This window comes from Tachypleus tridentatus, chromosome 13 (assembly GCF_004210375.1).
Source record: "Tachypleus tridentatus isolate NWPU-2018 chromosome 13, ASM421037v1, whole genome shotgun sequence".
NCBI lineage: Eukaryota > Metazoa > Arthropoda > Merostomata > Xiphosura > Limulidae > Tachypleus > Tachypleus tridentatus.
Window position 1 is genome coordinate 144,198,469 of NC_134837.1, and position 23,834 is coordinate 144,222,302.

The 23,834-nt window shown below is 33.9% G+C and overlaps 1 long non-coding RNA gene across 1 annotated transcript; it reads right to left on the bottom strand.

Annotated features, from left to right (window-relative positions):
• Window positions 1–82: 82 nt before the first annotated feature.
• On the bottom strand, window positions 83–23,395 carry LOC143238305 (uncharacterized). Its single transcript, XR_013020511.1, has 3 exons — window positions 23,095–23,395; window positions 9,271–9,573; window positions 83–177 (listed from the first exon to the last, which is right to left on the bottom strand). It is a non-coding gene; the product is annotated as an uncharacterized LOC143238305 (long non-coding RNA).
• Window positions 23,396–23,834: the final 439 nt, after the last annotated feature.

The window sequence follows — 23,834 nt, forward strand, 5'->3', positions numbered from 1 at the left end:
GTTATATTTGTTGCACCTTTATATAACTGAAAACAATAAGTTATATTTGTTGCATCTTTGTATAACTGAAATCAGTAAGTTATGTTTGTTGCACCTTTCTATAGCTGAAAACAATAAGTTATGTTTGTTGCATCTTTTTCTTCGTATTCTTCTTGAATCGTCTTTCGTGGATTTTTTCTGTGAAAGAAACCTGGATTTTTTTAAAGTTGGCGATCCTGATTTGAATCCATGCTATACCACAAAATGTTTCTCAAACTTTAAACTACTGGTGTATTATAAGAGTTATAGCCAACCACTTAGCGTGGGTAATAAGGTGCTATTGATTACTGATGTTCCCTTTAGACAACAGTTCATAATTAAAGTCAACAACAGATTTTTTTTTTAGAAATAAATTACAATTTATTAATTGTAATAAATGATAACAGTTATTGCTGTCTCTTTCAGTTGTAGTGCAGATACTAAAGTGATGGTTACACTGTAGAAGTAATATTATTCTGATAAAAAGTGAAAATATAGTAAACTTTATTTTCGTATTTGTTCTGTCAAACTTAATCCTCGATTAAAGCTATTAAAGTGGTCATAAAATTATATGCTTAACGGAAGAAAAATATGGTGTCACCGTACAGGTAAGTTCAAATTTACGTTACGATTTGTTTATGTTCACCAATTAACCCGTTAACTAACGATCAAACAGTTTATGGTATTTCGACCAATTAAAAATGCATTATTGTAAAGTAGACTAAAACATTTTAACTACTACAATGAATTGGCAGATGGTTGAACAATAACATTACTGTGGAATATTAACAACGTGTAATAACCTAAAGTGCCTTAATGGATTATATATACTAATACGCCTTCGGTGATGGTAAAAGAGCAGAAAAACTTATTTTATCTCTACGCTCGTTTATGTTTACATTTACTTATCGGCACGTGTACGTACTTACTGATATTTCGAAGCTGAAATATTTTTCTCATGTGGTTTAATCTTTCTGGCGCCATTTTTTTCCGTCACCAAGGTGTTGTTGTTGTTTTTTTTTTTCTTTGCTTTTTACTTTTTTGCAGTCAAAAGCCCTTTCAGCCGTGCAGGCGTTATAATGTTTCAGTTAATCCCATTATTCGTTGATAAAAAAGTTGCCCAAGAGTTGGCGTTGGGTGGCGATGACTAGCTACCTTCCCTCTAATCTTACACTACTAAATTAGATACAGCTAGCGCAGATAGTCTTCGTAAAGCTTTGCGCGAAATTCAAAAACAATCATACAATGTAACTCCTGATTTAAACGTTGTTAAGTCCAGAAGACAACTCAAGAATAACGCGTTTTTTCCAAAAGAATTAATTGAATCCATTAAAACTTTCACTTGAACTTCTAAGTTATTAATTAATTACAAGAAAAATATCTGGAAATTACTTAAGATTAAGACGTATGCGCAGAACATGGTTAAAATTATAATGTTTTAATACAGCACAGAATTTGTTTCGGAAATTCGCGCAGAGCTACACAGGGACTATCTGCGCTAGACGTCCCTGATTTTGAAATGACAGAATATAACGCTCTTGGGCTATTCTTGATTGAACAAGAAATGAGATTTGGATGTCATTTTTATAACACTTTCACAGCTTCAAACAGAGAAGCGCGTTTTTTTGCTAAAGGGACGTGAATTTGATCATTGTGTTAGTATGCTAATCGTTAAACCATATTCGATCTTGATCATTGTGTTAGTATGCTAATCGTTAAACCATATTCGATCTTGATCATTGTGTTAGTATGCTAATCGTTAAACCATATTCGATCTTGATCATTGTGTTAGTATGCTAATCGTTAAACCATATTCGATCTTGATCATTGTGTTAGTATGCTAATCGTTAAACCATATTCGATCTTGATCATTGTGTTAGTATGCTAATCGTTAAACCATATTCGATCTTGATCATTGTGTTAGTATGCTAATCGTTAAACCATATTCGATCTTGATCATTGTGTTAGTATGCTAATCGTTAAACCATATTCGATCTTGATCATTGTGTTAGTATGCTAATCGTTAAACCATATTCGATCTTGATCATTGTGTTAGTATGCTAATCGTTAAACCATATTCGATCTTGATCATTGTGTTAGTATGCTAATCGTTAAACCATATTCGATCTTGATCATTGTGTTAGTATGCTAATCTTTAAACCATATTCGATCTTGATCATTGTGTTAGTATGCTAATCTTTAAACCATATTCGATCTTGATCATTGTGTTAGTATGCTAATCTTTAAACCATATTCGATCTTGATCATTGTGTTAGTATGCTAATCGTTAAACCATATTCGATCTTGATCATTGTGTTAGTATGCTAATCGTTAAACCATATTCGATCTTGATCATTGTGTTAGTATGCTAATCGTTAAACCATATTCGATCTTGATCATTGTGTTAGTATGCTAATCGTTAAACCATATTCGATCTTGATCATTGTGTTAGTATGCTAATCGTTAAACCATATTCGATCTTGATCATTGTGTTAGTATGCTAATCGTTAAACCATATTCGATCTTGATCATTGTGTTAGTATGCTAATCGTTAAACCATATTCGATCTTGATCATTGTGTTAGTATGCTAATCGTTAAACCATATTCGATCTTGATCATTGTGTTAGTATGCTAATCGTTAAACCATATTCGATCTTGATCATTGTGTTAGTATGCTAATCGTTAAACCATATTCGATCTTGATCATTGTGTTAGTATGCTAATCGTTAAACCATATTCGATCTTGATCATTGTGTTAGTATGCTAATCGTTAAACCATATTCGATCTTGATCATTGTGTTAGTATGCTAATCTTTAAACCATATTCGATCTTGATCATTGTGTTAGTATGCTAATCTTTAAACCATATTCGATCTTGATCATTGTGTTAGTATGCTAATCTTTAAACCATATTCGATCTTGATCATTGTGTTAGTATGCTAATCGTTAAACCATATTCGATCTTGATCATTGTGTTAGTATGCTAATCGTTAAACCATATTCGATCTTGATCATTGTGTTAGTATGCTAATCGTTAAACCATATTCGATCTTGATCATTGTGTTAGTATGCTAATCGTTAAACCATATTCGATCTTGATCATTGTGTTAGTATGCTAATCGTTAAACCATATTCGATCTTGATCATTGTGTTAGTATGCTAATCGTTAAACCATATTCGATCTTGATCATTGTGTTAGTATGCTAATCGTTAAACCATATTCGATCTTGATCATTGTGTTAGTATGCTAATCGTTAAACCATATTCGATCTTGATCATTGTGTTAGTATGCTAATCGTTAAACCATATTCGATCTTGATCATTGTGTTAGTATGCTAATCGTTAAACCATATTCGATCTTGATCATTGTGTTAGTATGCTAATCGTTAAACCATATTCGATCTTGATCATTGTGTTAGTATGCTAATCGTTAAACCATATTCGATCTTGATCATTGTGTTGAGTATGCTAATCGTTAAACCATATTCGATCTTGATCATTGTGTTAGTATGCTAATCTTTAAACCATATTCGATCTTGATCATTGTGTTGGTATGCTAATCGTTAAACCATATTCGATCTTGATCATTGTGTTAGTATGCTAATCGTTAAACCATATTCGATCTTGATCATTGTGTTAGTATGCTAATCGTTAAACCATATTCGATCTTGATCATTGTGTTAGTATGCTAATCGTTAAACCATATTCGATCTTGATCATTGTGTTAGTATGCTAATCGTTAAACCATATTCGATCTTGATCATTGTGTTAGTATGCTAATCGTTAAACCATATTCGATCTTGATCATTGTGTTAGTATGCTAATCGTTAAACCATATTCGATCTTGATCATTGTGTTAGTATGCTAATCTTTAAACCATATTCGATCTTGATCATTGTGTTAGTATGCTAATCGTTAAACCATATTCGATCTTGATCATTGTGTTAGTATGCTAATCGTTAAACCATATTCGATCTTGATCATTGTGTTGAGTATGCTAATCGTTAAACCATATTCGATCTTGATCATTGTGTTAGTATGCTAATCGTTAAACCATATTCGATCTTGATCATTGTGTTAGTATGCTAATCGTTAAACCATATTCGATCTTGATCATTGTGTTAGTATGCTAATCGTTAAACCATATTCGATCTTGATCATTGTGTTAGTATGCTAATCGTTAAACCATATTCGATCTTGATCATTGTGTTAGTATGCTAATCGTTAAACCATATTCGATCTTGATCATTGTGCTAGTATGCTAATCGTTAAACCATATTCGATCTTGAGAGTGAAGAATTCAAAATAAAATATGTTATTTTTGCCTATCGGATGTCGCTAGTTGTTTCCTTAGTAACTCTGGAATATCATTGGTCATGCATATTTTTCTACAGTAAGTAACATAAAACTTAGTGTGGCTAACAGCTACTAGACTTGCTCTTTAGAGATGCGTAGGGCCCGGCATGGCCTAGCGCGTAAGGCGTGCGACTCGTAATCCGAGGGTCGCGGGTTCGCGCCCCCGTCGCGCTAAACATGCTCGCCCTCCCAGCCGTGGGGGTGTATAATGTTACGGTCAATCCCACTATTCGTTGGTAAAAGAGTAGCCCAAGAGTTGGCGGTGGGTGGTGATGACTAGCTGCCTTCCCTCTAGTCTTACACTGCTAAATTAGGGACGGCTAGCACAGATAGCCCTCGAGTAGCTTTGTGCGGAATTCCAAAACAAACAAACAAACAAAAGAGATGCGTAGATGACTGATACACCCTCCCCCGACATACAGATTTCTAGCAAAGTATTAAAGACAGATAAATGTCGACTGCTGTTTCCGATACACTGTCTGGAACAGTATTTTATGGAACTAAGTCTAACACTTCTATGATTTACAATTATATTCATACGTAAAACGTGATCATAATCAAGAAGTTGGACAATCGTGATTAAAATGTAGGTTGTAATGTTGTAAGACTATCTGTGGACCACTGACCTTTCGGGTTAACGGCTGTCTGTCATTTGTACATTAACAAAAAAATTTGAAGTCACCTCTTGTCATGGAAAGCATATCAGAATTTGATTGGAGAGTTGAGTTTAGAAACAATAATGTTATATCTGACACGTATAACAGGTATCCTGTCTGGTTCTACTAAACGACAAGAAGTCGAAGTCTGAAAAATGTTTAACAAAAGAGGATTTTTCGAATAAAGTACAAGTGTGGTTTCACCTTCTTCAAACACTGTGTCATCCCCGTTTCTAAAAGATTAGAAAGAAACGTCTTATGACATAGATATACGCATATTTTTTTCTGATTGTCTAGGAGCCTAACATGGCCTGATGGTTATGGTGCTCGCCACGCAATCTTTGGGTCGCGTGTTCGAATCCCTGTCACCAAACATGCTTACTCTTAAAACATTAAGTTCCACTATTCTTTAGTTAGAAAAGTAGCCCATCTGTTGATAGCGGGTGTGTTCACTAGCTGGTTCGCCTTTTATCTATCACTGCTAAAACAAGGACAGCTAGCGCAGTTAGCCCTCGTGTAAATATGCGTAAAATTGAAACAAACCAAATCACATCGTTTAAAAAGGGTTTGTATGGAATTTCAAATTATCTTATGAAAATTTCGCATTGGTTATTTTTCTGCAAATTGACCGTTGAACCACTTACTTTGAACTATACGACAAGAAAATTGGACTTGGTTATATATGTTTTTAAGATAATGGTACTGAAGAGTTGTAGACTTAACTATATAAAATTTCATAGCGTTATCAAATAATGTTTCCTACAAGCATAAATACGATTATCAGACAAAAATATTTGGCTTAGCTCCAAGAAATTTTATGACATAATGAAATACAGTCCTCTGGACTTAAATTGAATTAAATATAATTTCACGAGATTAAGAAAAGAAGACAATTTTAATTCTTTCGTAGATTTTATCGGGCAAATAGACGAGGTTATTAGGTTGGTAAACGCTGTGGTGTTCTTAATATATAAAGCTATTTTGATAAGGTTATGAGACTTTTCATCAGATAACGAAAATAATGTTTCAAGTTCTATAAACTTGATCTCACCAGATCATTAGATGAAGAATTGTCTACTATATGTAGTTAGAGGGACAAGCTGTCATATTTTGCAAATTCTATACAATGTTTTCACTTACACCTAATTTATTTTATGACAATTAAGGACAGATGAAACATCATCTTAGTGAATTGCAGGATGACTTCCCTCTTAGTTACAGCGATTGTTCAGCCAGAAACTGAAGAAAACTGAATCAGATAAGTTACTGGCTTTTAAACTACCCCTTACTTAGCATCCAACCATGTTTGTCTCTTAAGTGAAATTCACGTCTACGGTTTTATTCGTTAGATGGTATATGCCATGCATTTCTATTCTTCTGTATTATTATAATATATTTGTTCTGAATTTTGCATTACTCTGTATATGTGTGCCAGCTTCACATAACATGTGTTTGAGAAAGCCGTTAAGTTGATTTCGTTCCAGCTTTTTATTTACTTTTTTTTTTTTTTAATTTACGCAAAGCTACACGAGGGCTATCTGCGCTAGCTGTCCCTAACTTGGCAGTAACAGACCATAGGCGAGACATCTAGTGAACACACCCACTATCAACTGATGGGCTACTTTTCTAACCGACAAATAGTGAGACTTAATGTTCTAAGAACAAGCATATTCAGTGGCAGAGATTCGAACTCGCGACCTAAAGATTGCGTGGCGAGCACCCTACCTACCAGTCCATGTTAAGTCCCTAAACAATGTGAGAAAAATATGTGTATATCTATGTCATAAAGCGCTTTTGCTAATGTTTCAGAAATAAGGTTGAAACAGTGTTTGAAGATTTTAAAATAATATTTTTCAAACTTTTAATCTTGTCATTTAGCAGAACCAGACATGATACCTTTTGTAGGTGTCAGATACAATCTAAACTCAAGATACAACGTTAATGCTTCTAAACCCAACTCCCAATCAAATTCTGATATGCTTTCCATAACAAGACGTAACTCCAAATTGCTTTCTTAATCTACAAATGACACAGCCGTTAACCCGAAAGGTCAGTGGTTCACAGATAGTCTTACAACATTATGACCTACATTTTAATCAAGATTGTCCAACTTCTTGATTTTGATCATGTTTTACGTATGTTTATAATTATAAAATCATAGACGTCTTCCACTTGGCTCCATAAAACCAGAAAATAATTGGAGTGACCGTGATATTATAACACAGGCCCATCATGGCAAGGTGGTTAGGGCGCTCGACTTGTAATTCGAGGGTAGTGGTTCTGAGTCCTTATCACATCAAACAAACTTGCCTTTTCAACTGTAGAAGCGCTATAAAATAACGGTCAATCCTACTATTCGTTGGTAAAAGAGTAGCCGAAGAGTGGGCGGTAGATGGTGATGACTAGTGCCCTCCCTTTTGCCTTACACTGCTAAATTAGGAACGGCTAGCGCAAGGAGCCCTCATTCAGCTTTGCGTGAAATTGAAAAACAAACAAACATACAATAACGCCCCACGGCGTAAGGGCGAGGATTTTGGTGACGACGATTCGAACCTGCGACTCACAACTTACGAGTCGAGCGCCCTAGCCACCAAGCCAGGCTAGATATTCGTTCTAACTTACTTTAATCTTTACAATTCCCGAGAAAACGAAAAAAAAGGTTAAGCTATGGATGATAATATTAGTGGAATAATGAACATTGTATAAAGATGTCGACTTTCAATTATCATTCTGTTAACACTTCAAGGGTGACGACGACGAAAACGCGATAGGTATTTAGGTTTAACTTTATCAGACCCTCCGCTGGAGCTAAGGATCTTATATAATAGGGGCGCTCAGAAACGTTTCCTTTCTCTTCACCCTACACTTGACAATTGTAAGTCAGACTTCGTAAAGAAAAATTGCACACACACCTACATACACCTTAATGTATGCGTTTACGCGCATCATGACGATAGTATGCCTACGTGTGACCCCTTGAATCCCAGTGCGCATCATGACGATAGTATGCCTACGTGCGACCCCTTGAATCCCAGTGCGCATCATGACGATAGTATGCCTACGTGTGACCCCTTGAATCCCAGTGCATTCGAGTAAACAGGTTAGCAGGCAGCGGAGAAGCCGACGAACAGCACCCGATTACGGGTGATAATGTAGAATGGCCATTGTATGGACTAAGGATCCTTCAGGTCGGCGAGATCCTCTGCCAAGATTTTGATGTAGGAAACTTCAAGGTTACGGCCTCACCTATATTTAAATGACAGTGATGAGTCACGTAGTATGAGCTGGTCACTCTGGGCAAAAGTTCTTGCAAACTAAGAAACGTTTGATTTAGTCAATGGACCTAGCTTGAACAATTGGCGATAGAAGATACAAGAAAAACTAAATTTTCAAGTCCAAATCAATACCACACGCTGTATTTATGTTAAGTCTATTATTACAAGTATCTTTCACTTTGTATTTACTTTCTGTACCATCTCGATAGTTCATTGAACATCACGACTCAGCTGTTAAGTGATGTAGCATCATTCCGTATTCAATATTTTGACCAAAAAAAGGGCATTTAAAAGCCTAAGCTTACTTCAATATGTTCTTTTTATCAACCACGTCGTCTGTGAAAATTCCTTTAAGAGTTGCTTCTCCTGGTTTTCATAATTTTTGTATTTATGATAAACATAGTTTAAAATAAAAACATTCACGATACTGTATGAGGCATGCCAACATCAAAAGAAGATAATATTAAATGGTCAATTAAATGACTTACTTCTCAAAAGACTCTTTTAAAAGTAGGAACGTAATAAAATCTTATCTAATTAGTTTGTAGTTTATCTGGCCAAGCATTAACGTACGTGTTGAAAGAAAGAGACATATATAAAACAAGGGGAAATAAAAATTTGATAACTTTTAAATGAGCAGTAAGGAAGAGGAGAGAGGAAGCTCCTTCTTTAGTGATGACGTCAAGAAAACAGCGAATAATTGAGAAAAGTGCTAGCTACACGCATAAAAAAACGTACCAGGTAAGTGAAACATGCTACGAGCGAAATGTAAGTAGGAGAAGACATAACCGAACTCAAGGAAAGACATAAAATTCAAATAAAGTTTATAACAGTAGAGCAAACGAGTGAAACAGGTGTAATTCATAAAGGTGGATTAACTGAGCAAAATAGAAGTTGTTGTATCTAAGGTAGTCGTGTATTGGAATATTAACGTGGCACGTTAACTAAACAAATAATTTCCTACCCTGGGCGAGGACGGTGATGACTGTAAAAGTTTGAATCACGTGCTGCTAAAGATGTTTGGGCTTCACGTGTTTTCTCTAGTGCTTCTCTGTAAGACACTAATGAGTTGGTTCGTGCGTTTAATTGTAGAGGCAATGTCGACAGCAGCCACAACGATACAATAATAATCAGACTTTTTCCAGACCAGTTCCCAGGCTGAACCATATTGATATTTGTCATCTGCTTGATGAAACAGTTATAAGTAGAGACTTCGTCGTGATTTCAGTCTAATTTAGTTTCATCCTGCTCTCGTATTAGGACCAATCTACAAGAAGAAAAGAGTCAGGGGGTTTATAAGTAACATCCTGTTATGCAGTTAAACTTGATGTCGGATGCGAGTCACTGTATAGTATAGCATAATACACTGTATATTATGTTGACTGGTTTTTTTTTCTTTCTTTACTCTTCCACTTCAAAACATGGGAGAAGAGTCATAATGTGTCAATGGTTTATCACTCAAGAGCGTTTCGCAAGCGCATGCGCAAGGTCAAACTGATAAATTCTGTTTTCCGTTTATGGACTTCTATATCTACTTATTCCGATTTCATTTCTAACCACTTTGTTAATGTCGTCATTAACTTGGACGATTAGAGACACGGTGCTTTTTTTACGATAACATGTTTTCATGTTTAAATTACTTCAGTCAACCTGCTTGTGAGTTTGTATGATTGTTACAGTGCCTAACGTAAAAACTGAGGAACTTTGCAACGAGGTACTTTTACAAAACGTTTTAACAACTTTAACACCATACTGATATCAGCAGTTAGTAACAGTTCAATGGGATCTTACATTTGTTACGATACTTTATCTCAAAATTTCTCATTATTATGTGATAATAATAAAAAGCTGGAGTACTCAAACTAGGACAATACTTCATACTGTTAACATCGACTCATTATTATGTGATAATAATAAAAGCTGGAGTACTCAAACTAGGACAATACTTCATACTGTTAACATCGACTCATTATTATGTGATAATAATAATAAAAGCTGGAGTACTCAAACTAGGACAATACTTCATATTGTTAACATCGACTCATTATTATGTGATAATAATAATAAAAGCTGGAGTACTCAAACTAGGACAATACTTCATACTGTTGACATCGAGTCATTATTATGTGATAATAATAATAAAAAGCTGGAGTACTCAAACTAGGACAATACTTCATACTGTTGACATCGAGTCATTATTATGTGATAATAATAATAAAAAGCTGGAGTACTCAAACTAGGACAATACTTCATATTGTTAACATCGACTCATTATTATGTGATAATAATAATAAAAAGCTGGAGTACTCAAACTAGGACAATACTTCATACTGTTGACATCGAGTCATTATTATGTGATAATAAAAAGCTGGAGTACTCAAACTAGGACAATACTTCATACTGTTAATATCGACTCATTATTATGTGATAATAAAAAGCTGGAGTACTCAAACTAGGACAATACTTCATACTGTTAATATCGACTCATTATTATGTGATAATAAAAAGCTGGAGTACTCAAACTAGGACAATACTTCATACTGTTAATATCAACTCATTATTATGTGATAATAAAAAGCTGGAGTACTCAAACTAGGACAATACTTCATACTGTTAATATCGACTCATTATTATGTGATAATAAAAAGCTGGAGTACTCAAACTAGGACAATACTTCATACTGTTGACATCGAGTCATTATTATGTGATAATAAAAAGCTGGAGTACTCAAACTAGGACAATACTTCATACTGTTAATATCGACTCATTATTATGTGATAATAAAAAGCTGGAGTACTCAAACTAGGACAATACTTCATACTGTTGACATCGAGTCATTATTATGTGATAATAAAAAGCTGGAGTACTCAAACTAGGACAATACTTCATACTGTTAATATCGACTCATTATTATGTGATAATAAAAGCTGGAGTACTCAAACTAGGACAATACTTCATACTGTTAATATCGACTCATTATTATGTGATAATAAAAGCTGGAGTACTCAAACTAGGACAATACTTCATACTGTTGACATCGAGTCATTATTATGTGATAATAAAAAGCTGGAGTACTCAAACTAGGACAATACTTCATACTGTTAATATCGACTCATTATTATGTGATAATAAAAAGCTGGAGTACTCAAACTAGGACAATACTTCATACTGTTAATATCGACTCATTATTATGTGATAATAAAAAGCTGGAGTACTCAAACTAGGACAATACTTCATACTGTTAACATCGACTCATTATTATGTGATAATAAAAAGCTGGAGTACTCAAACTAGGACAATACTTCATACTGTTAACATCGACTCATTATTATGTGATAATAATAAAAAAGCTGGAGTACTCAAACTAGGACAATACTTCATATTGTTAACATCGACTCATTATTATGTGATAATAAAAAAGCTGGAGTACTCAAACTAGGACAATACTTCATACTGTTAATATCGACTCATTATTATGTGATAATAAAAGCTGGAGTACTCAAACTAGGACAATACTTCATACTGTTAATATCGACTCATTATTATGTGATAATAAAAAGCTGGAGTACTCAAACTAGGACAATACTTCATACTGTTAATATCGACTCATTATTATGTGATAATAAAAAGCTGGAGTACTCAAACTAGGACAATACTTCATACTGTTAACATCGACTCATTATTATGTGATAATAAAAAGCTGGAGTACTCAAACTAGGACAATACTTCATACTGTTAACATCGACTCATTATTATGTGATAATAATAATAAAAAGCTGGAGTACTCAAACTAGGACAATACTTCATATTGTTAACATCGACTCATTATTATGTGATAATAAAAGCTGGAGTACTCAAACTAGGACAATACTTCATACTGTTAATATCGACTCATTATTATGTGATAATAAAAAAGCTGGAGTACTCAAACTAGGACAATACTTCATACTGTTAATATCGACTCATTATTATGTGATAATAAAAGCTGGAGTACTCAAACTAGGACAATACTTCATACTGTTAATATCGACTCATTATTATGTGATAATAAAAAAGCTGGAGTACTCAAACTAGGACAATACTTCATACTGTTAATATCGACTCATTATTATGTGATAATAAAAAGCTGGAGTACTCAAACTAGGACAATACTTCATACTGTTGACATCGACGCTTTTTCTCACAATAATAAATATCTTAATATTTTCATAATAATAAGAAATTCCGGATATTTTCTTCATTTTACAAAAATAAAACCTTATTAACATTTCATAAATATCGAACTTTAACGACAGTTTCTTTTGAAGAAAAACCAATTTTGAACAAAATCTAAATCTAAAGTGGTGCTAACAATGATAATTTTTATAAAAGAAATTTTGAAAGAAAAACTAGAAATTTTTTCTTAATTTTGGACTTTTTTTCCAATTTATGAAAATAATTACACGTTTAATATGATATAGATAAGTTTATTTTTACCAGTTAAAGAAACATTAATTTGTACGAATCGAACCCAAAATGTTATCTGTTAGCCAGAGTTGTTACTTCCTTAAATTAAAGTAAACCCTCTTTTCTTTTTTTGTAGGAAGTTAGGTAAAATCCTGGAACCATTTGTGACCTAAAGGTAAGCGTGGGTGAAGGCCATATTATTTATATATTACAACCAATTTCTTCATGTCATTCAACATAGACTTTGTAGTGGCAAATGGTGTTTGCCGCCTATTTTCCCACTATTTAGTAGCACACAATTAGATACAGCTTTACTCTATCTCAAGATTCACTGAGATGGCTGTTTAGCCCACGTGCGTGTGAGGCACTGTTCTGGTTCAAAATAACTTCATTGTTTTCGAAACAGTAACAATAAAATACGGTAGTTTTGATAAATCTAAGTTTGAAACAACTGGAAAGCACAAAAAATCTTAAAATCACGTGGAATAAAACAAAATAGGTAAATCGCAATCCAAGCAACTGAATAACCCGAGCGCTTTTGTTGTTCAAAACATTTGTGTTATCGTGTTTTTGTTTTTAATAATAAACACATTCATGATTATGTTTTTTTATGCTCTAGTAACAGTGGTAATTAAAAGTACAGCTTGCTGACTAGAAAATCAATGGTTTCTGAGCGATTTAATGTTTGTCGTTATTAAAGTTTGTATCACAATAATATCTTTCATCAGGAAAATCGACCACAAACTTTCATCCTAGCTAGTGGAAAAAACAAGCATCTTGTATCCTGTACTTGTACATAAAGATAAATACTTATTCAAACATAGGATTCCTATATCTAAATGAAATATGTTGAAAAGCAGGAGATGTCAAATGTCTATCATGCCTAACCTACAAAAAAGCGTTGATTCTAACATTGGAAACAAACATGTATCCATGTTTTATGTTAAAGTGATGTTGTCATGACGAAGGGGGTAACATTAAATTCCACTAATAATTAACTTCTCATAAAACCACTGTAAGACTCTTATTTTTTAAGCCTATGCCATATATATATATATACCACTGATATTTTAATATTATATCTTGAAAATGTGATCGTTCACATTGATATAATTTGTTTGTCAATTCATGCTCCATTTTATTCTATACGTCTTAGATGGACTCTTTTTTTTTTTTTCCTTTACGTTAACGTGACCAACGCTCAGGTTGAACAAACACGTTAATAGAGATTTAAGGTGGCTGGAGTTTGTTTATTTTTATATCTCTCCTAAATCTCTATTACTTTGTTCAATATTCTGAAAAAGATAAGATGACTGTTTTTCTGTTTTGGATTTCGCGCAAAGCTACACAAGGGCTATCTGCGTCAGCTGTCCATAATTTAGAAGTGTGAAAGTAGAGGGAAGGCATCTATCACCACCACCAACGAATAGTGGAATTGATCGTTCTTTAGAATGTCTACACGGCTGAAAGTTCAAGCATGTTCGGGATGATGGAGATTCGAACCCACGATCCTCAGATTATGAGTCGAGCGCCCTGATCCCCTGGCTATGCCAAGCTTAGATAACTAGAGAGCCAAAATAACATTTTGTAGATTCTGCAAATCGACTGCCCTACTGATGAGAATGACATCAAAAACTTTGTAGATTCAGACAGTTGATTACCCTAGTCTTGAAAATAACATCATACTTTACAGATTTAACTAATTAACTGACATACTTATCATGATAGAATCAAACTTATTATGGGTTCAAGAAGGTAACCGTTCTACTCCTGAGAATGACACCAAATTTATTACGGGCTCACTCTACTCCTGAAAGTGGCAATAAACACCTTATGGGTTCCATAAAATGAATGTTTTACTCCTTAAAGTGGATCAGAATATTTGCTGGTTTAACAAACCGGCTGCTCTATTCCTGCAAGTGACACGACTCTTTACGGGTTCAGCAAGTTAAAATAACTCAGGCTCGTTATTATTCTACAAAGTGTCTGATCACAAACCTTACGGGTTTAACAAACCGAGTGCCCTATTCTAGAAAAATGACATAAAAGTCGTAATGGGCTCAGCAAACGATTGTCCTACTTTTGAGAATTACACCAACAACCCTACCTCTGAGTGATTCTATAGGAAAAGTATTTTCTTAAGTGCAATATAAAAGCATTCTGAAATGTTCTTGCTTTATGTATCTGTACGCTACTAACTTTAAGATTACGATACTGCTGTTGAAATGTAATTTAAAATATGTTATTGTTTATTAAGAAACTTTGGCGATGCTAATGCTAATTTGTGAAGAGTAAAAACTAGAAATAAACCATGTCAATAATATTCCAGGAAAATACACGCAGATAAATGGATAAGCAGAACAGAGATATCGTGTAAACGAATGTTATACAAATCCTGAAAATATAGTTCAATAAAGATAAACGCAGATTAAATTACAAGGCATGAACTAATTAATAAATACGGTTTATAGATTCCAGTTTCAATTTAGTTCTAACAAGATCAAGCACGTTTTGCTGAACATCAGCATATGTAGCATTCCATTCAATATAAACACTGGAACTTTCTGCATTTTTTACATATTTACTTCGTATTTGCATAACACAGCTCAGGAACTAATGTGTTGACAATTTTAATTTGACGTTTAAATATCCCATTACAGCATGTATCTGAATTATTGATAAAGTAACATTAAAGTCTTCCTTAACCCTACTTTAACTAGCTGTTGAAAAGCTTACTTACTCTCGGGTAGGATACTGCTTACAGATACTTCTTCTTTTCCCTCCGTTTTTTTAACTTTTAGGTTCACTGCAGTGTGAAAATTTGTGCCTTGCACACGTCAACATAAATCATGTGAGAAGGATATCACGGGCTCGCTATAAGAATAGCTATTTGTTTGTTTTGTTGTTTTTTTTAATTTCGCGCAAAGCTACTCGAGGGCTATCTGCGCTAGCCGTCCCTAATTTAGCAGTATAAGACTGGAGGAAAGGCAGCTAGTCATCACCACCCACCGCCAACTCTTGGGCTACTCTTTTACTAACGAATAGTGGGATTAACCGTAACATTATAACATCCCCACGGCTGAAAGGGCGAGCATGTTTGGTGCAACCGAGATTCGAACTCGCGACTCTCGGATTAGGAGCCGAACGCCTTAACACGCTTGGCCATGCCGGGCCCTAGCTATTTGTATTTCCATAACCTAGTATTGTTTTGGTATGGTACAGCGAACACAAAAGTATAGAAACCAAGTAGGGTTTATTGTTTAAAAAGTGTATACAAAAGTGGATTATTTTAAGCGGTTATAGTAATTTGACCAAACCATAAACTCCGCAACAAAAGTAAAAAATTATATGAAAGCGTACATACAAAAACATCTGAAAAAAGAACCACTAAATTAATTAACGAAAATAAGCTTGTCAGCTTGTAATTTGTGAGGCTAAAATTATGTCTTTAACTAACGTGGATTCTGTGCCAATGTATAATCTTTCGTAACTCTTTTTAAGCTAAGAGAACACGTGGTCTAATTCTCAGTGGTCAAAATAAACTTGTTTATATCTAAAGTTGCATCGTAACCCATTTACTTACCAAAGAAACTTAACAAAACACAGATATTCAGAAATATATAAATCACTGTTAGGACCAAATGATGTAACTAAGTCTTTTCAAACGAAAATATCTTCTTATTGTTTACTGTCAGTAAAAGCATTACTTTTTGGTTCTAAAATCCACTGTATATGCTATGTACTACTCCACGAACTACGTTTGGTTGCAATTAAAACTGAATTCCCACTGTCTTTCTGCAAATAATGATTTAGGTTAATACAGAGAAGCACTTTATTAACGTTATAGCATTTTTCAAGCAGAATAAAAATACAAAATAATTATAATGATTATGAATAAAATAATTTTGAGAGATGAACCTGATATAGGGTATTTTAATATTATTTGTAGTCTCATAGGATGCTAAAAGTTAGTTTTTCTTCCAAGTGCCATGCGGTAGAGAAAATCATCCGTTGGGTATTCTCTCAACCTCTTACGGATCAGCTGTTATCTACTTCCGTTGTCTTTGAAAAGGATTTCCTGTTTTGATGCAGTTGTTAATAAGCGATGGTAAGAAACATTCTGAGCAACATCGAAGCAAGGGACAGTACAATGAGAGTGATATATTTTGTTACCCCAATTACAATCAGACATTACAATTCAACCCGTGATGATGTAATAAAGAAATAATATATATTACAGTTATGTGTGAATCATCACGGTTACAGTGAAGAGTGTACACACGTTTTAAAAATATTTCTTCCTTGTTTAGATATCTTGGTAACAAAACTACGCGATTTTTTTTATAAATCAATTTAATTAAAACATTTGAGACACTTAGATAATTATAATAATAATATACAATATAATAATAATAGATAATTATAATAATAATATACAATATAATAATAATAGATAATTATTATAATAATATATAATTATAATAATAATATATAATTATAATAATAATATACAATATAATAATAATAGATAATTATAATAATAATATATAATTATAAGCCCATTGTTTTTTGTTGTTTATTTGCGCTAACCACTTGAAAGTCAAAAACTTTTGTTAGCTCTATATTCAAGAACGTCATCGTCCAACTAACACTCTTCTCGTAGGTCAGCCGTAATCTTATGAACTTAAAGTGCTAAAATCCGTAGCTCATGTTTTCGCTATTGGCACAGCATAGATAGACTATTGTGTAGTAAAAACACGTAACTGTTTTGGATGGTTCAGCGAAAAGTGTAAGATTGTATGGTGCTAAAAATCCAGTTTCAATACCCGGGATGTGCATAGCACCTATTGCCATTGTGCAGCTTTGCCCTTAAAAACAAACTAATGAGTAAAAACCAACTGGCGTTGTAAAGTTAATTTTAAGCACAGTACGGGGAATATTGTATTGTATTGTTTTATGCATATAAACATTCTTAAGGACATTGCCAAAATATCTTAGTAGCTCATATATCATAAAGGGTTTTTTTTAGTCAGTGTGGCATGACTTTTCACTCATTTTCTATTGTATTGAGCGATATCTGTTGAAGCTATTTTCCCCATAGACACTCATTATTAGATATATAACAACTACTGAAGTAAATTTTACGTTATTACTTGATCTGGTTGTCCACAGCTTACGTGTTTTTCACCATGAGTTGGTACTTTATTGACATATCAGTTATTTCATTATTTCATATGTATTTAGCTAGGAGCTTCTGAGGAAATTTGCTGAAATAACTGGACAGTGAATCCAAGGTTCCATGGCTTATGCCCCGTTACCAAAGAAATACGTTATGGACTTTGGGGTTATAAGAGTGGAGATAAAATCCAATATTCAGTTATATAAGAGTTTTTGATGGATGTTATTGACTAGCTTAAGTGATCAAGCAGTTAGATAAGAGTTGGTGGTGGATATTGTTGTCTAGATGTCTTCCTTTTAGTATATTCATTGAAATTTGTGGGGATCTATGAGGAACCCCTGTGTAACTCTGTGCAAAAATACCGAAACATTTTTAATTAGCTCCAGTCTTCTCCCACCCTAATAATTTATACCTAATAAAATTTTCACACAATTTAATCCAATCATAATATTTAATGAAGACTTCGGATCATTTCTTAGGATAATTATTTGCCTATGATAGAACATTTTCTTTTGTTTCTGACAATCTGTATACAAAAGCCTTGCTGTCAGTAACAACACTAAAAATGTACATTTAACATTATTCATTTTTTGTATTTGTGTTGCACGTTTATGAAAAAGCTGTTAAAGCTGTCTGTCGTCATCCCTGATTTTGGAATATTAATTAGATGGAAAACAAAAGGTCAGCAGCACTGTACTTCCTACAATCCAGTCTAAGGGTTTGACTAGTACTCTTCTGGAACATAACTTGCTCAAAGCGCGGGGAATAATTTGTGCCATATTACGCTGATTCGAATTCTGTTCATCAGTTTCAAAATTTAAACCACTGCAATTGAGCCAAACCGTTTCCAATTCATTGCTAATTTGCTTGTTGTGTTTAATATTTTTGTGTTATCACTTGGGTTAATTACCATAAACACCGTAGTACGTATAGTAGCAAAGGCTCAGATGTGCAATACAAATTAATATCTCAAACACACTGAAAATAGCATGTAAATAAAACTTTATAAAAAGTTACAGAAAAACAATCCACCCAAGCACTTGAGAAAGTAGGTGAAGTGAAAACAAAAATTTTACAAAAACAGATTTCTCAATCTGGCCATCTGTTTGACTAATGTTGTTGGAAAAGCATAGCCCTCTTCTGTCGTTAACCTTGTGCAGATCTAAATTCACATAATTTACATAATTCACTTATTAAGCTTTAGCTAGAAGCGTTTTTCTCAGTTTTATTTACAACCTTGGTAATAACAATAACCATTTTGCAATACTACTAACGAGTTAACAATACACTAATGTCCAAATTCTATTATTACAAGCACGTTCATATCACAAGTCGTCCTCACATCACGTGCGGCTGCATCATTGCTTATGCGCACGAGCAACATGATCAGTCTGCAGCTATATGAACTAGATAAATAAAAACATGAACTACGTAGATTCTTTAGATCAAGGTTCTAGCTATGATCTAACCTTTGAATGCAAAGTTTAAAGTTCTATACGTTTGATTCGAGGATTCTGTGTTGAGCGTAGCAGTTCTATCGTAGCAGTCAGTGTCTAAGACGTAAGTCTCCTACATGAGGATGAACGATACTACTATCGAAGTCAAGGATGGTTTTATTTATGCAAAAACGGCTCGTTTGGGTTGAGAAAATATTTTAAATATTTTTTTGCATAAAATATTTTTGCATAAATATTTCTCTACAAGTGGGTTTTCTCGACATCACTGACAAGGATGGTTTTGCTCGAGTGCTTTGGACTTGAAATAATAATAATAAGCTGTGTAATTTACCTTTAAATTGATTTCACACTAAGTGTGACCTATCGACATCTAAGACTGTAGTTGAAACAGTGCGGTTTTTAAAATATGTCTTTGAATTAAACAAAAGAGAGAAAAGGGGGAAAAAAATTTGATAACCTTGAAAAGTCTTTGTCCCTGCATTGAAAGCGTTACTGCAAGATTAGAGATAATGTTAAAAACAGTAATGCTGAATATACGAAACAAGCTTTAGCCATTCATGCAGCCAAAGTAAAGGCTGTCATTCTGGTTAGATGGAAGAAAATCTATAGAAGTAAAACCAGCAAGACAGGAAATGTCAAAAGATAGCACTAAGAAAAGCTTAAGACGGGTAGGTCTAGAGCCTAGTCACTGTTAAGATATAATCCGAAGAAAAGCTACGAGAAAGATAGGCCTAGAGCCTAGTCACTGTTAAGATATAATCCGAAGAAAAGCTACGAGAAAGATAGGCCTAGAGCCTAGTCACTGTTAAGATATAATCCGAAGAAAAGCTACGAGAAAGATAGGCCTAGAGCGAGTCACTGTTAAGATATAATCCGAAGAAAAGCTACGAGAAAGATAGGCCTAGAGCCTAGTCACTGTTAAGATATAATCCGAAGAAAAGCTACGAGAAAGATAGGCCTAGAGCCTAGTCACTGTTAAGATATAATCCGAAGAAAAGCTACGAGAAAGATAGGCCTAGAGCGAGTCACTGTTAAGATATAATCCGAAGAAAAGCTACGAGAAAGATAGGCCTAGAGCCTAGTCACTGTTAAGATATAATCCGAAGAAAAGCTACGAGAAAGATAGGCCTAGAGCGAGTCACTGTTAAGATATAATCCGAAGAAAAGCTACGAGAAAGATAGGCCTAGAGCGAGTCACTCACGAGACTTAGGACACAAAAACGCTGAGACAAGTGTAAAAAATATTCTTAAAAAATTAAAAAGCACGAATGGGAGCACCAAAAAGTAAGAAAACAGGGTAAGAATGGGCGGAGCTACATTCCTGTACGTAGTGATTTTTGACACGTGGAAACTCAAAGTGAGTGCGGCAATTGCCTTGCCCTTTCCCAATTCGTGTTTTACTTTAAAATTTTATCGAAATATAGGCTTTCATTGAGTTTTATCAGTAGTTAATCCTTTCTAAATACCCAACATTTTTTTTAATTTTCAAAAACCAGCAGTTTGATATTCTTATTGTGGCCCAACACTTACCATTTCGATAACACAGTCTCCTGTAAACACAGTATGACTATTGGAACTTTCTGTTTCACTTTAGAAATTAACACATCTGTCTTACGACGTCATACATTTCGTAAGGATTACGTAATTTGATTACCTAAATTTATCAGTACTTGGTTGATGAAACAAAGTTTACAACATAAAAAATTAAATATTTAATTTGAACAACTACCAAGTTACAAAAAGCACACGCAGTATGAATGAGAATAAAGATGGCCACACCCATTTTGACACAGTGTCAAAAATCACCAAGTGTTGTAATGTACTCGCTTATTCCTACCTTGTTTCCTTGTTTTTTGGTGCTAACGTGCCTACTATCTGACCCCCCCCCCTCATCAATAGCACAGCGTGGTGGGCAGAGCACAGACAGTTTATTGTGTAGCTTTGGGCTTAAATTCAAACAAACAGACAAAGCCAACTTTCTAATTTTTTTGTATTTTTTTACATTTATCATATTCAAGGTATTGGATATGGCACTAGTCTTATCATCAAAACTTATCATTTTTAAATAAATACATTTTTATCAAGAAGTAATTGAAGACTTTTAAAATGATTTCCGTCAGACTTCGAGCCAATATACTACAATCGTTTGCAGTAATGTAGACAATACAACTTCTATCGTTCTTATATCAACTGAAGAAATCAACCGCATTGGTAGCAACGTGCAGATCATGTATTACCTCGTATGATAAAGTCTAATTAAAGATAATGAATTATTCATTTACAAACAACTGATTCACTAAACTGCGGTACCAAGCATATACTCTGATTTAATTTATATCAAAACTTATTGGGGTGATTCTATGGTCAGACCCGGTATGGCCAGATGGATAAGGCACTCCACTCGTAACCCGACAATCCCGGATTCGAATCCGCATCACACCACACATGATCGCTCTTTCAGCTATGGGGGCGTAATATTATTACGGTCAGTCCCACTTTTTGGTGATAAAAGAGTAGCCCAAAAGTTGGCGGTGGGTGGTTATAACTAGCTGCTTTTCCTCTAGTCTTTCACTTTGAAACTAGGAGCGACTAGCGCAGATAGTCCTCGTATAGCTTTGCGCAAAATTCAAAACAAACCAAACTCTATGGTCAAAAGTCTGCATTTAATTAGTCAAAACTAATTTTGTCAGGTCTGCCTCTATTCCGTTTAAACTTCATTATTATGCTAAACACTATAATCTCATAAAACAAAAGTGATATTAACATAAATATCACTATGAAACAAACAAAACGTATAGTTTATCATTATGTTTGGCTCTGTTGCACATTATCGTAACGAGGAATTTACTCCCTCAGTTGCAATCTTGAGGGCTTACAACGATAAAAATCGGGTTTCAAAATCCGCCATGGTAAAAACAGATAGACCATTTGTGTAACTTTGTGCAACAAACAAACTGACAACAGGTCACAGTGCATATACAATGTAATTTTATGTAAGACAATTTACTGTAAGGCGTTTTAGGTTTATAATCTACATTAAATCGTAAAACCATATGCACTCGATATTGAAGGTTCCACGACACAGAATCTATCCATAAAATGCATTGATAATAAACAGCCACACAGAATATAATAATTCATGTATTTGCTGTGAAGTATTTCCCCAAAATTAGTTATCTTACTTTTATAAATATAAATAATTATATAGTATTTTTAACAGGACACTACAAATGGACTCATTCACACAATATATCATAGTAATAATGAGATTAAAGTGATTACTATTATAGTATATAGTAGTAAGAAATAATTTCATCATTATATGAAGTTTATTCGTATATATGTATATATATATATATATATATATACGGGTATACATATGAGACAAATAATGTCATATGGTACAAACGTTAGTTAATCGAACATAATTCATGAAATCTGTATATAAAATATACACCTGTCCAATAACATTTCGAGATGATGTTGGTATTTGAATTATGAACTAAGTAAGTTTTCGATATCAACTTGAAGTATAAATTAAATACGTTTTACTCTGAGTAAAGCTGGCTGCTTCTAAAACAAATATTATCTCTAATTCTAAACTCAAAATAAATAAATATATATATATAATAGCAAGAGAAACTACACCAGAATATTAATGAAACTAATTATAATGTACTTATCTACAAAGAATAAAAATTCTCACCTTATACTCTCAGAGCTTCAGTTTATTTTAATGTGTAAATGATTTTGGATTATAAAAAAATCTCCAAAGGTCAGAACAGTTCTAAATAAATAGTTACTTGTGTTAAAATGTCTTAGTTGTTAAAGCAGAGAAAATAGAGAGAAATTATTGCTCTATTCGCTGCGACGCTAAGTAGACGCACTGGGCATCGCTTGTCGTAAACTGTTATCCCGCTAAACGAGATGGGTTTATAGAAATTTACTTAGACAACTCACGAGTAGCACGTGGCTACAGCCCGCACGCTCACTTTAATAATGCAAGAATGACATGAAGCAGGTATGCTATAAATCATAATCTCTAACCCTAGCGGACACTCTCTGAGTAATGTTAAAATGTCTTGTTTGTTTTTGAATTTTGTGCAAAGCAGAACGAGGGCTATCTGCACTAGCCGTCTCTAATTTACCAGTGTAAGACTAGAGGAAAGACAGCTAGTCATCACCACCCACCACCAACTCTTGAGCTACTCTTTTACCAACGACAAGTGGGAATGACAGTAACATTATAACGCCCCCACAACTGAAGAAGAGAGCATGTTTGTTGTGACGGGGATTCGAACCAACGACCCTCAGATTATAAGTCAAGCGCCTTATCCACCTGGCCATGATGGGCGTATCAACATTAAGTCAACTGTAATTATTAATCTTGTAGTTTATAAACAGGCCTAATAAATTAAACATATTTCAATACAACTTCACTGAAAG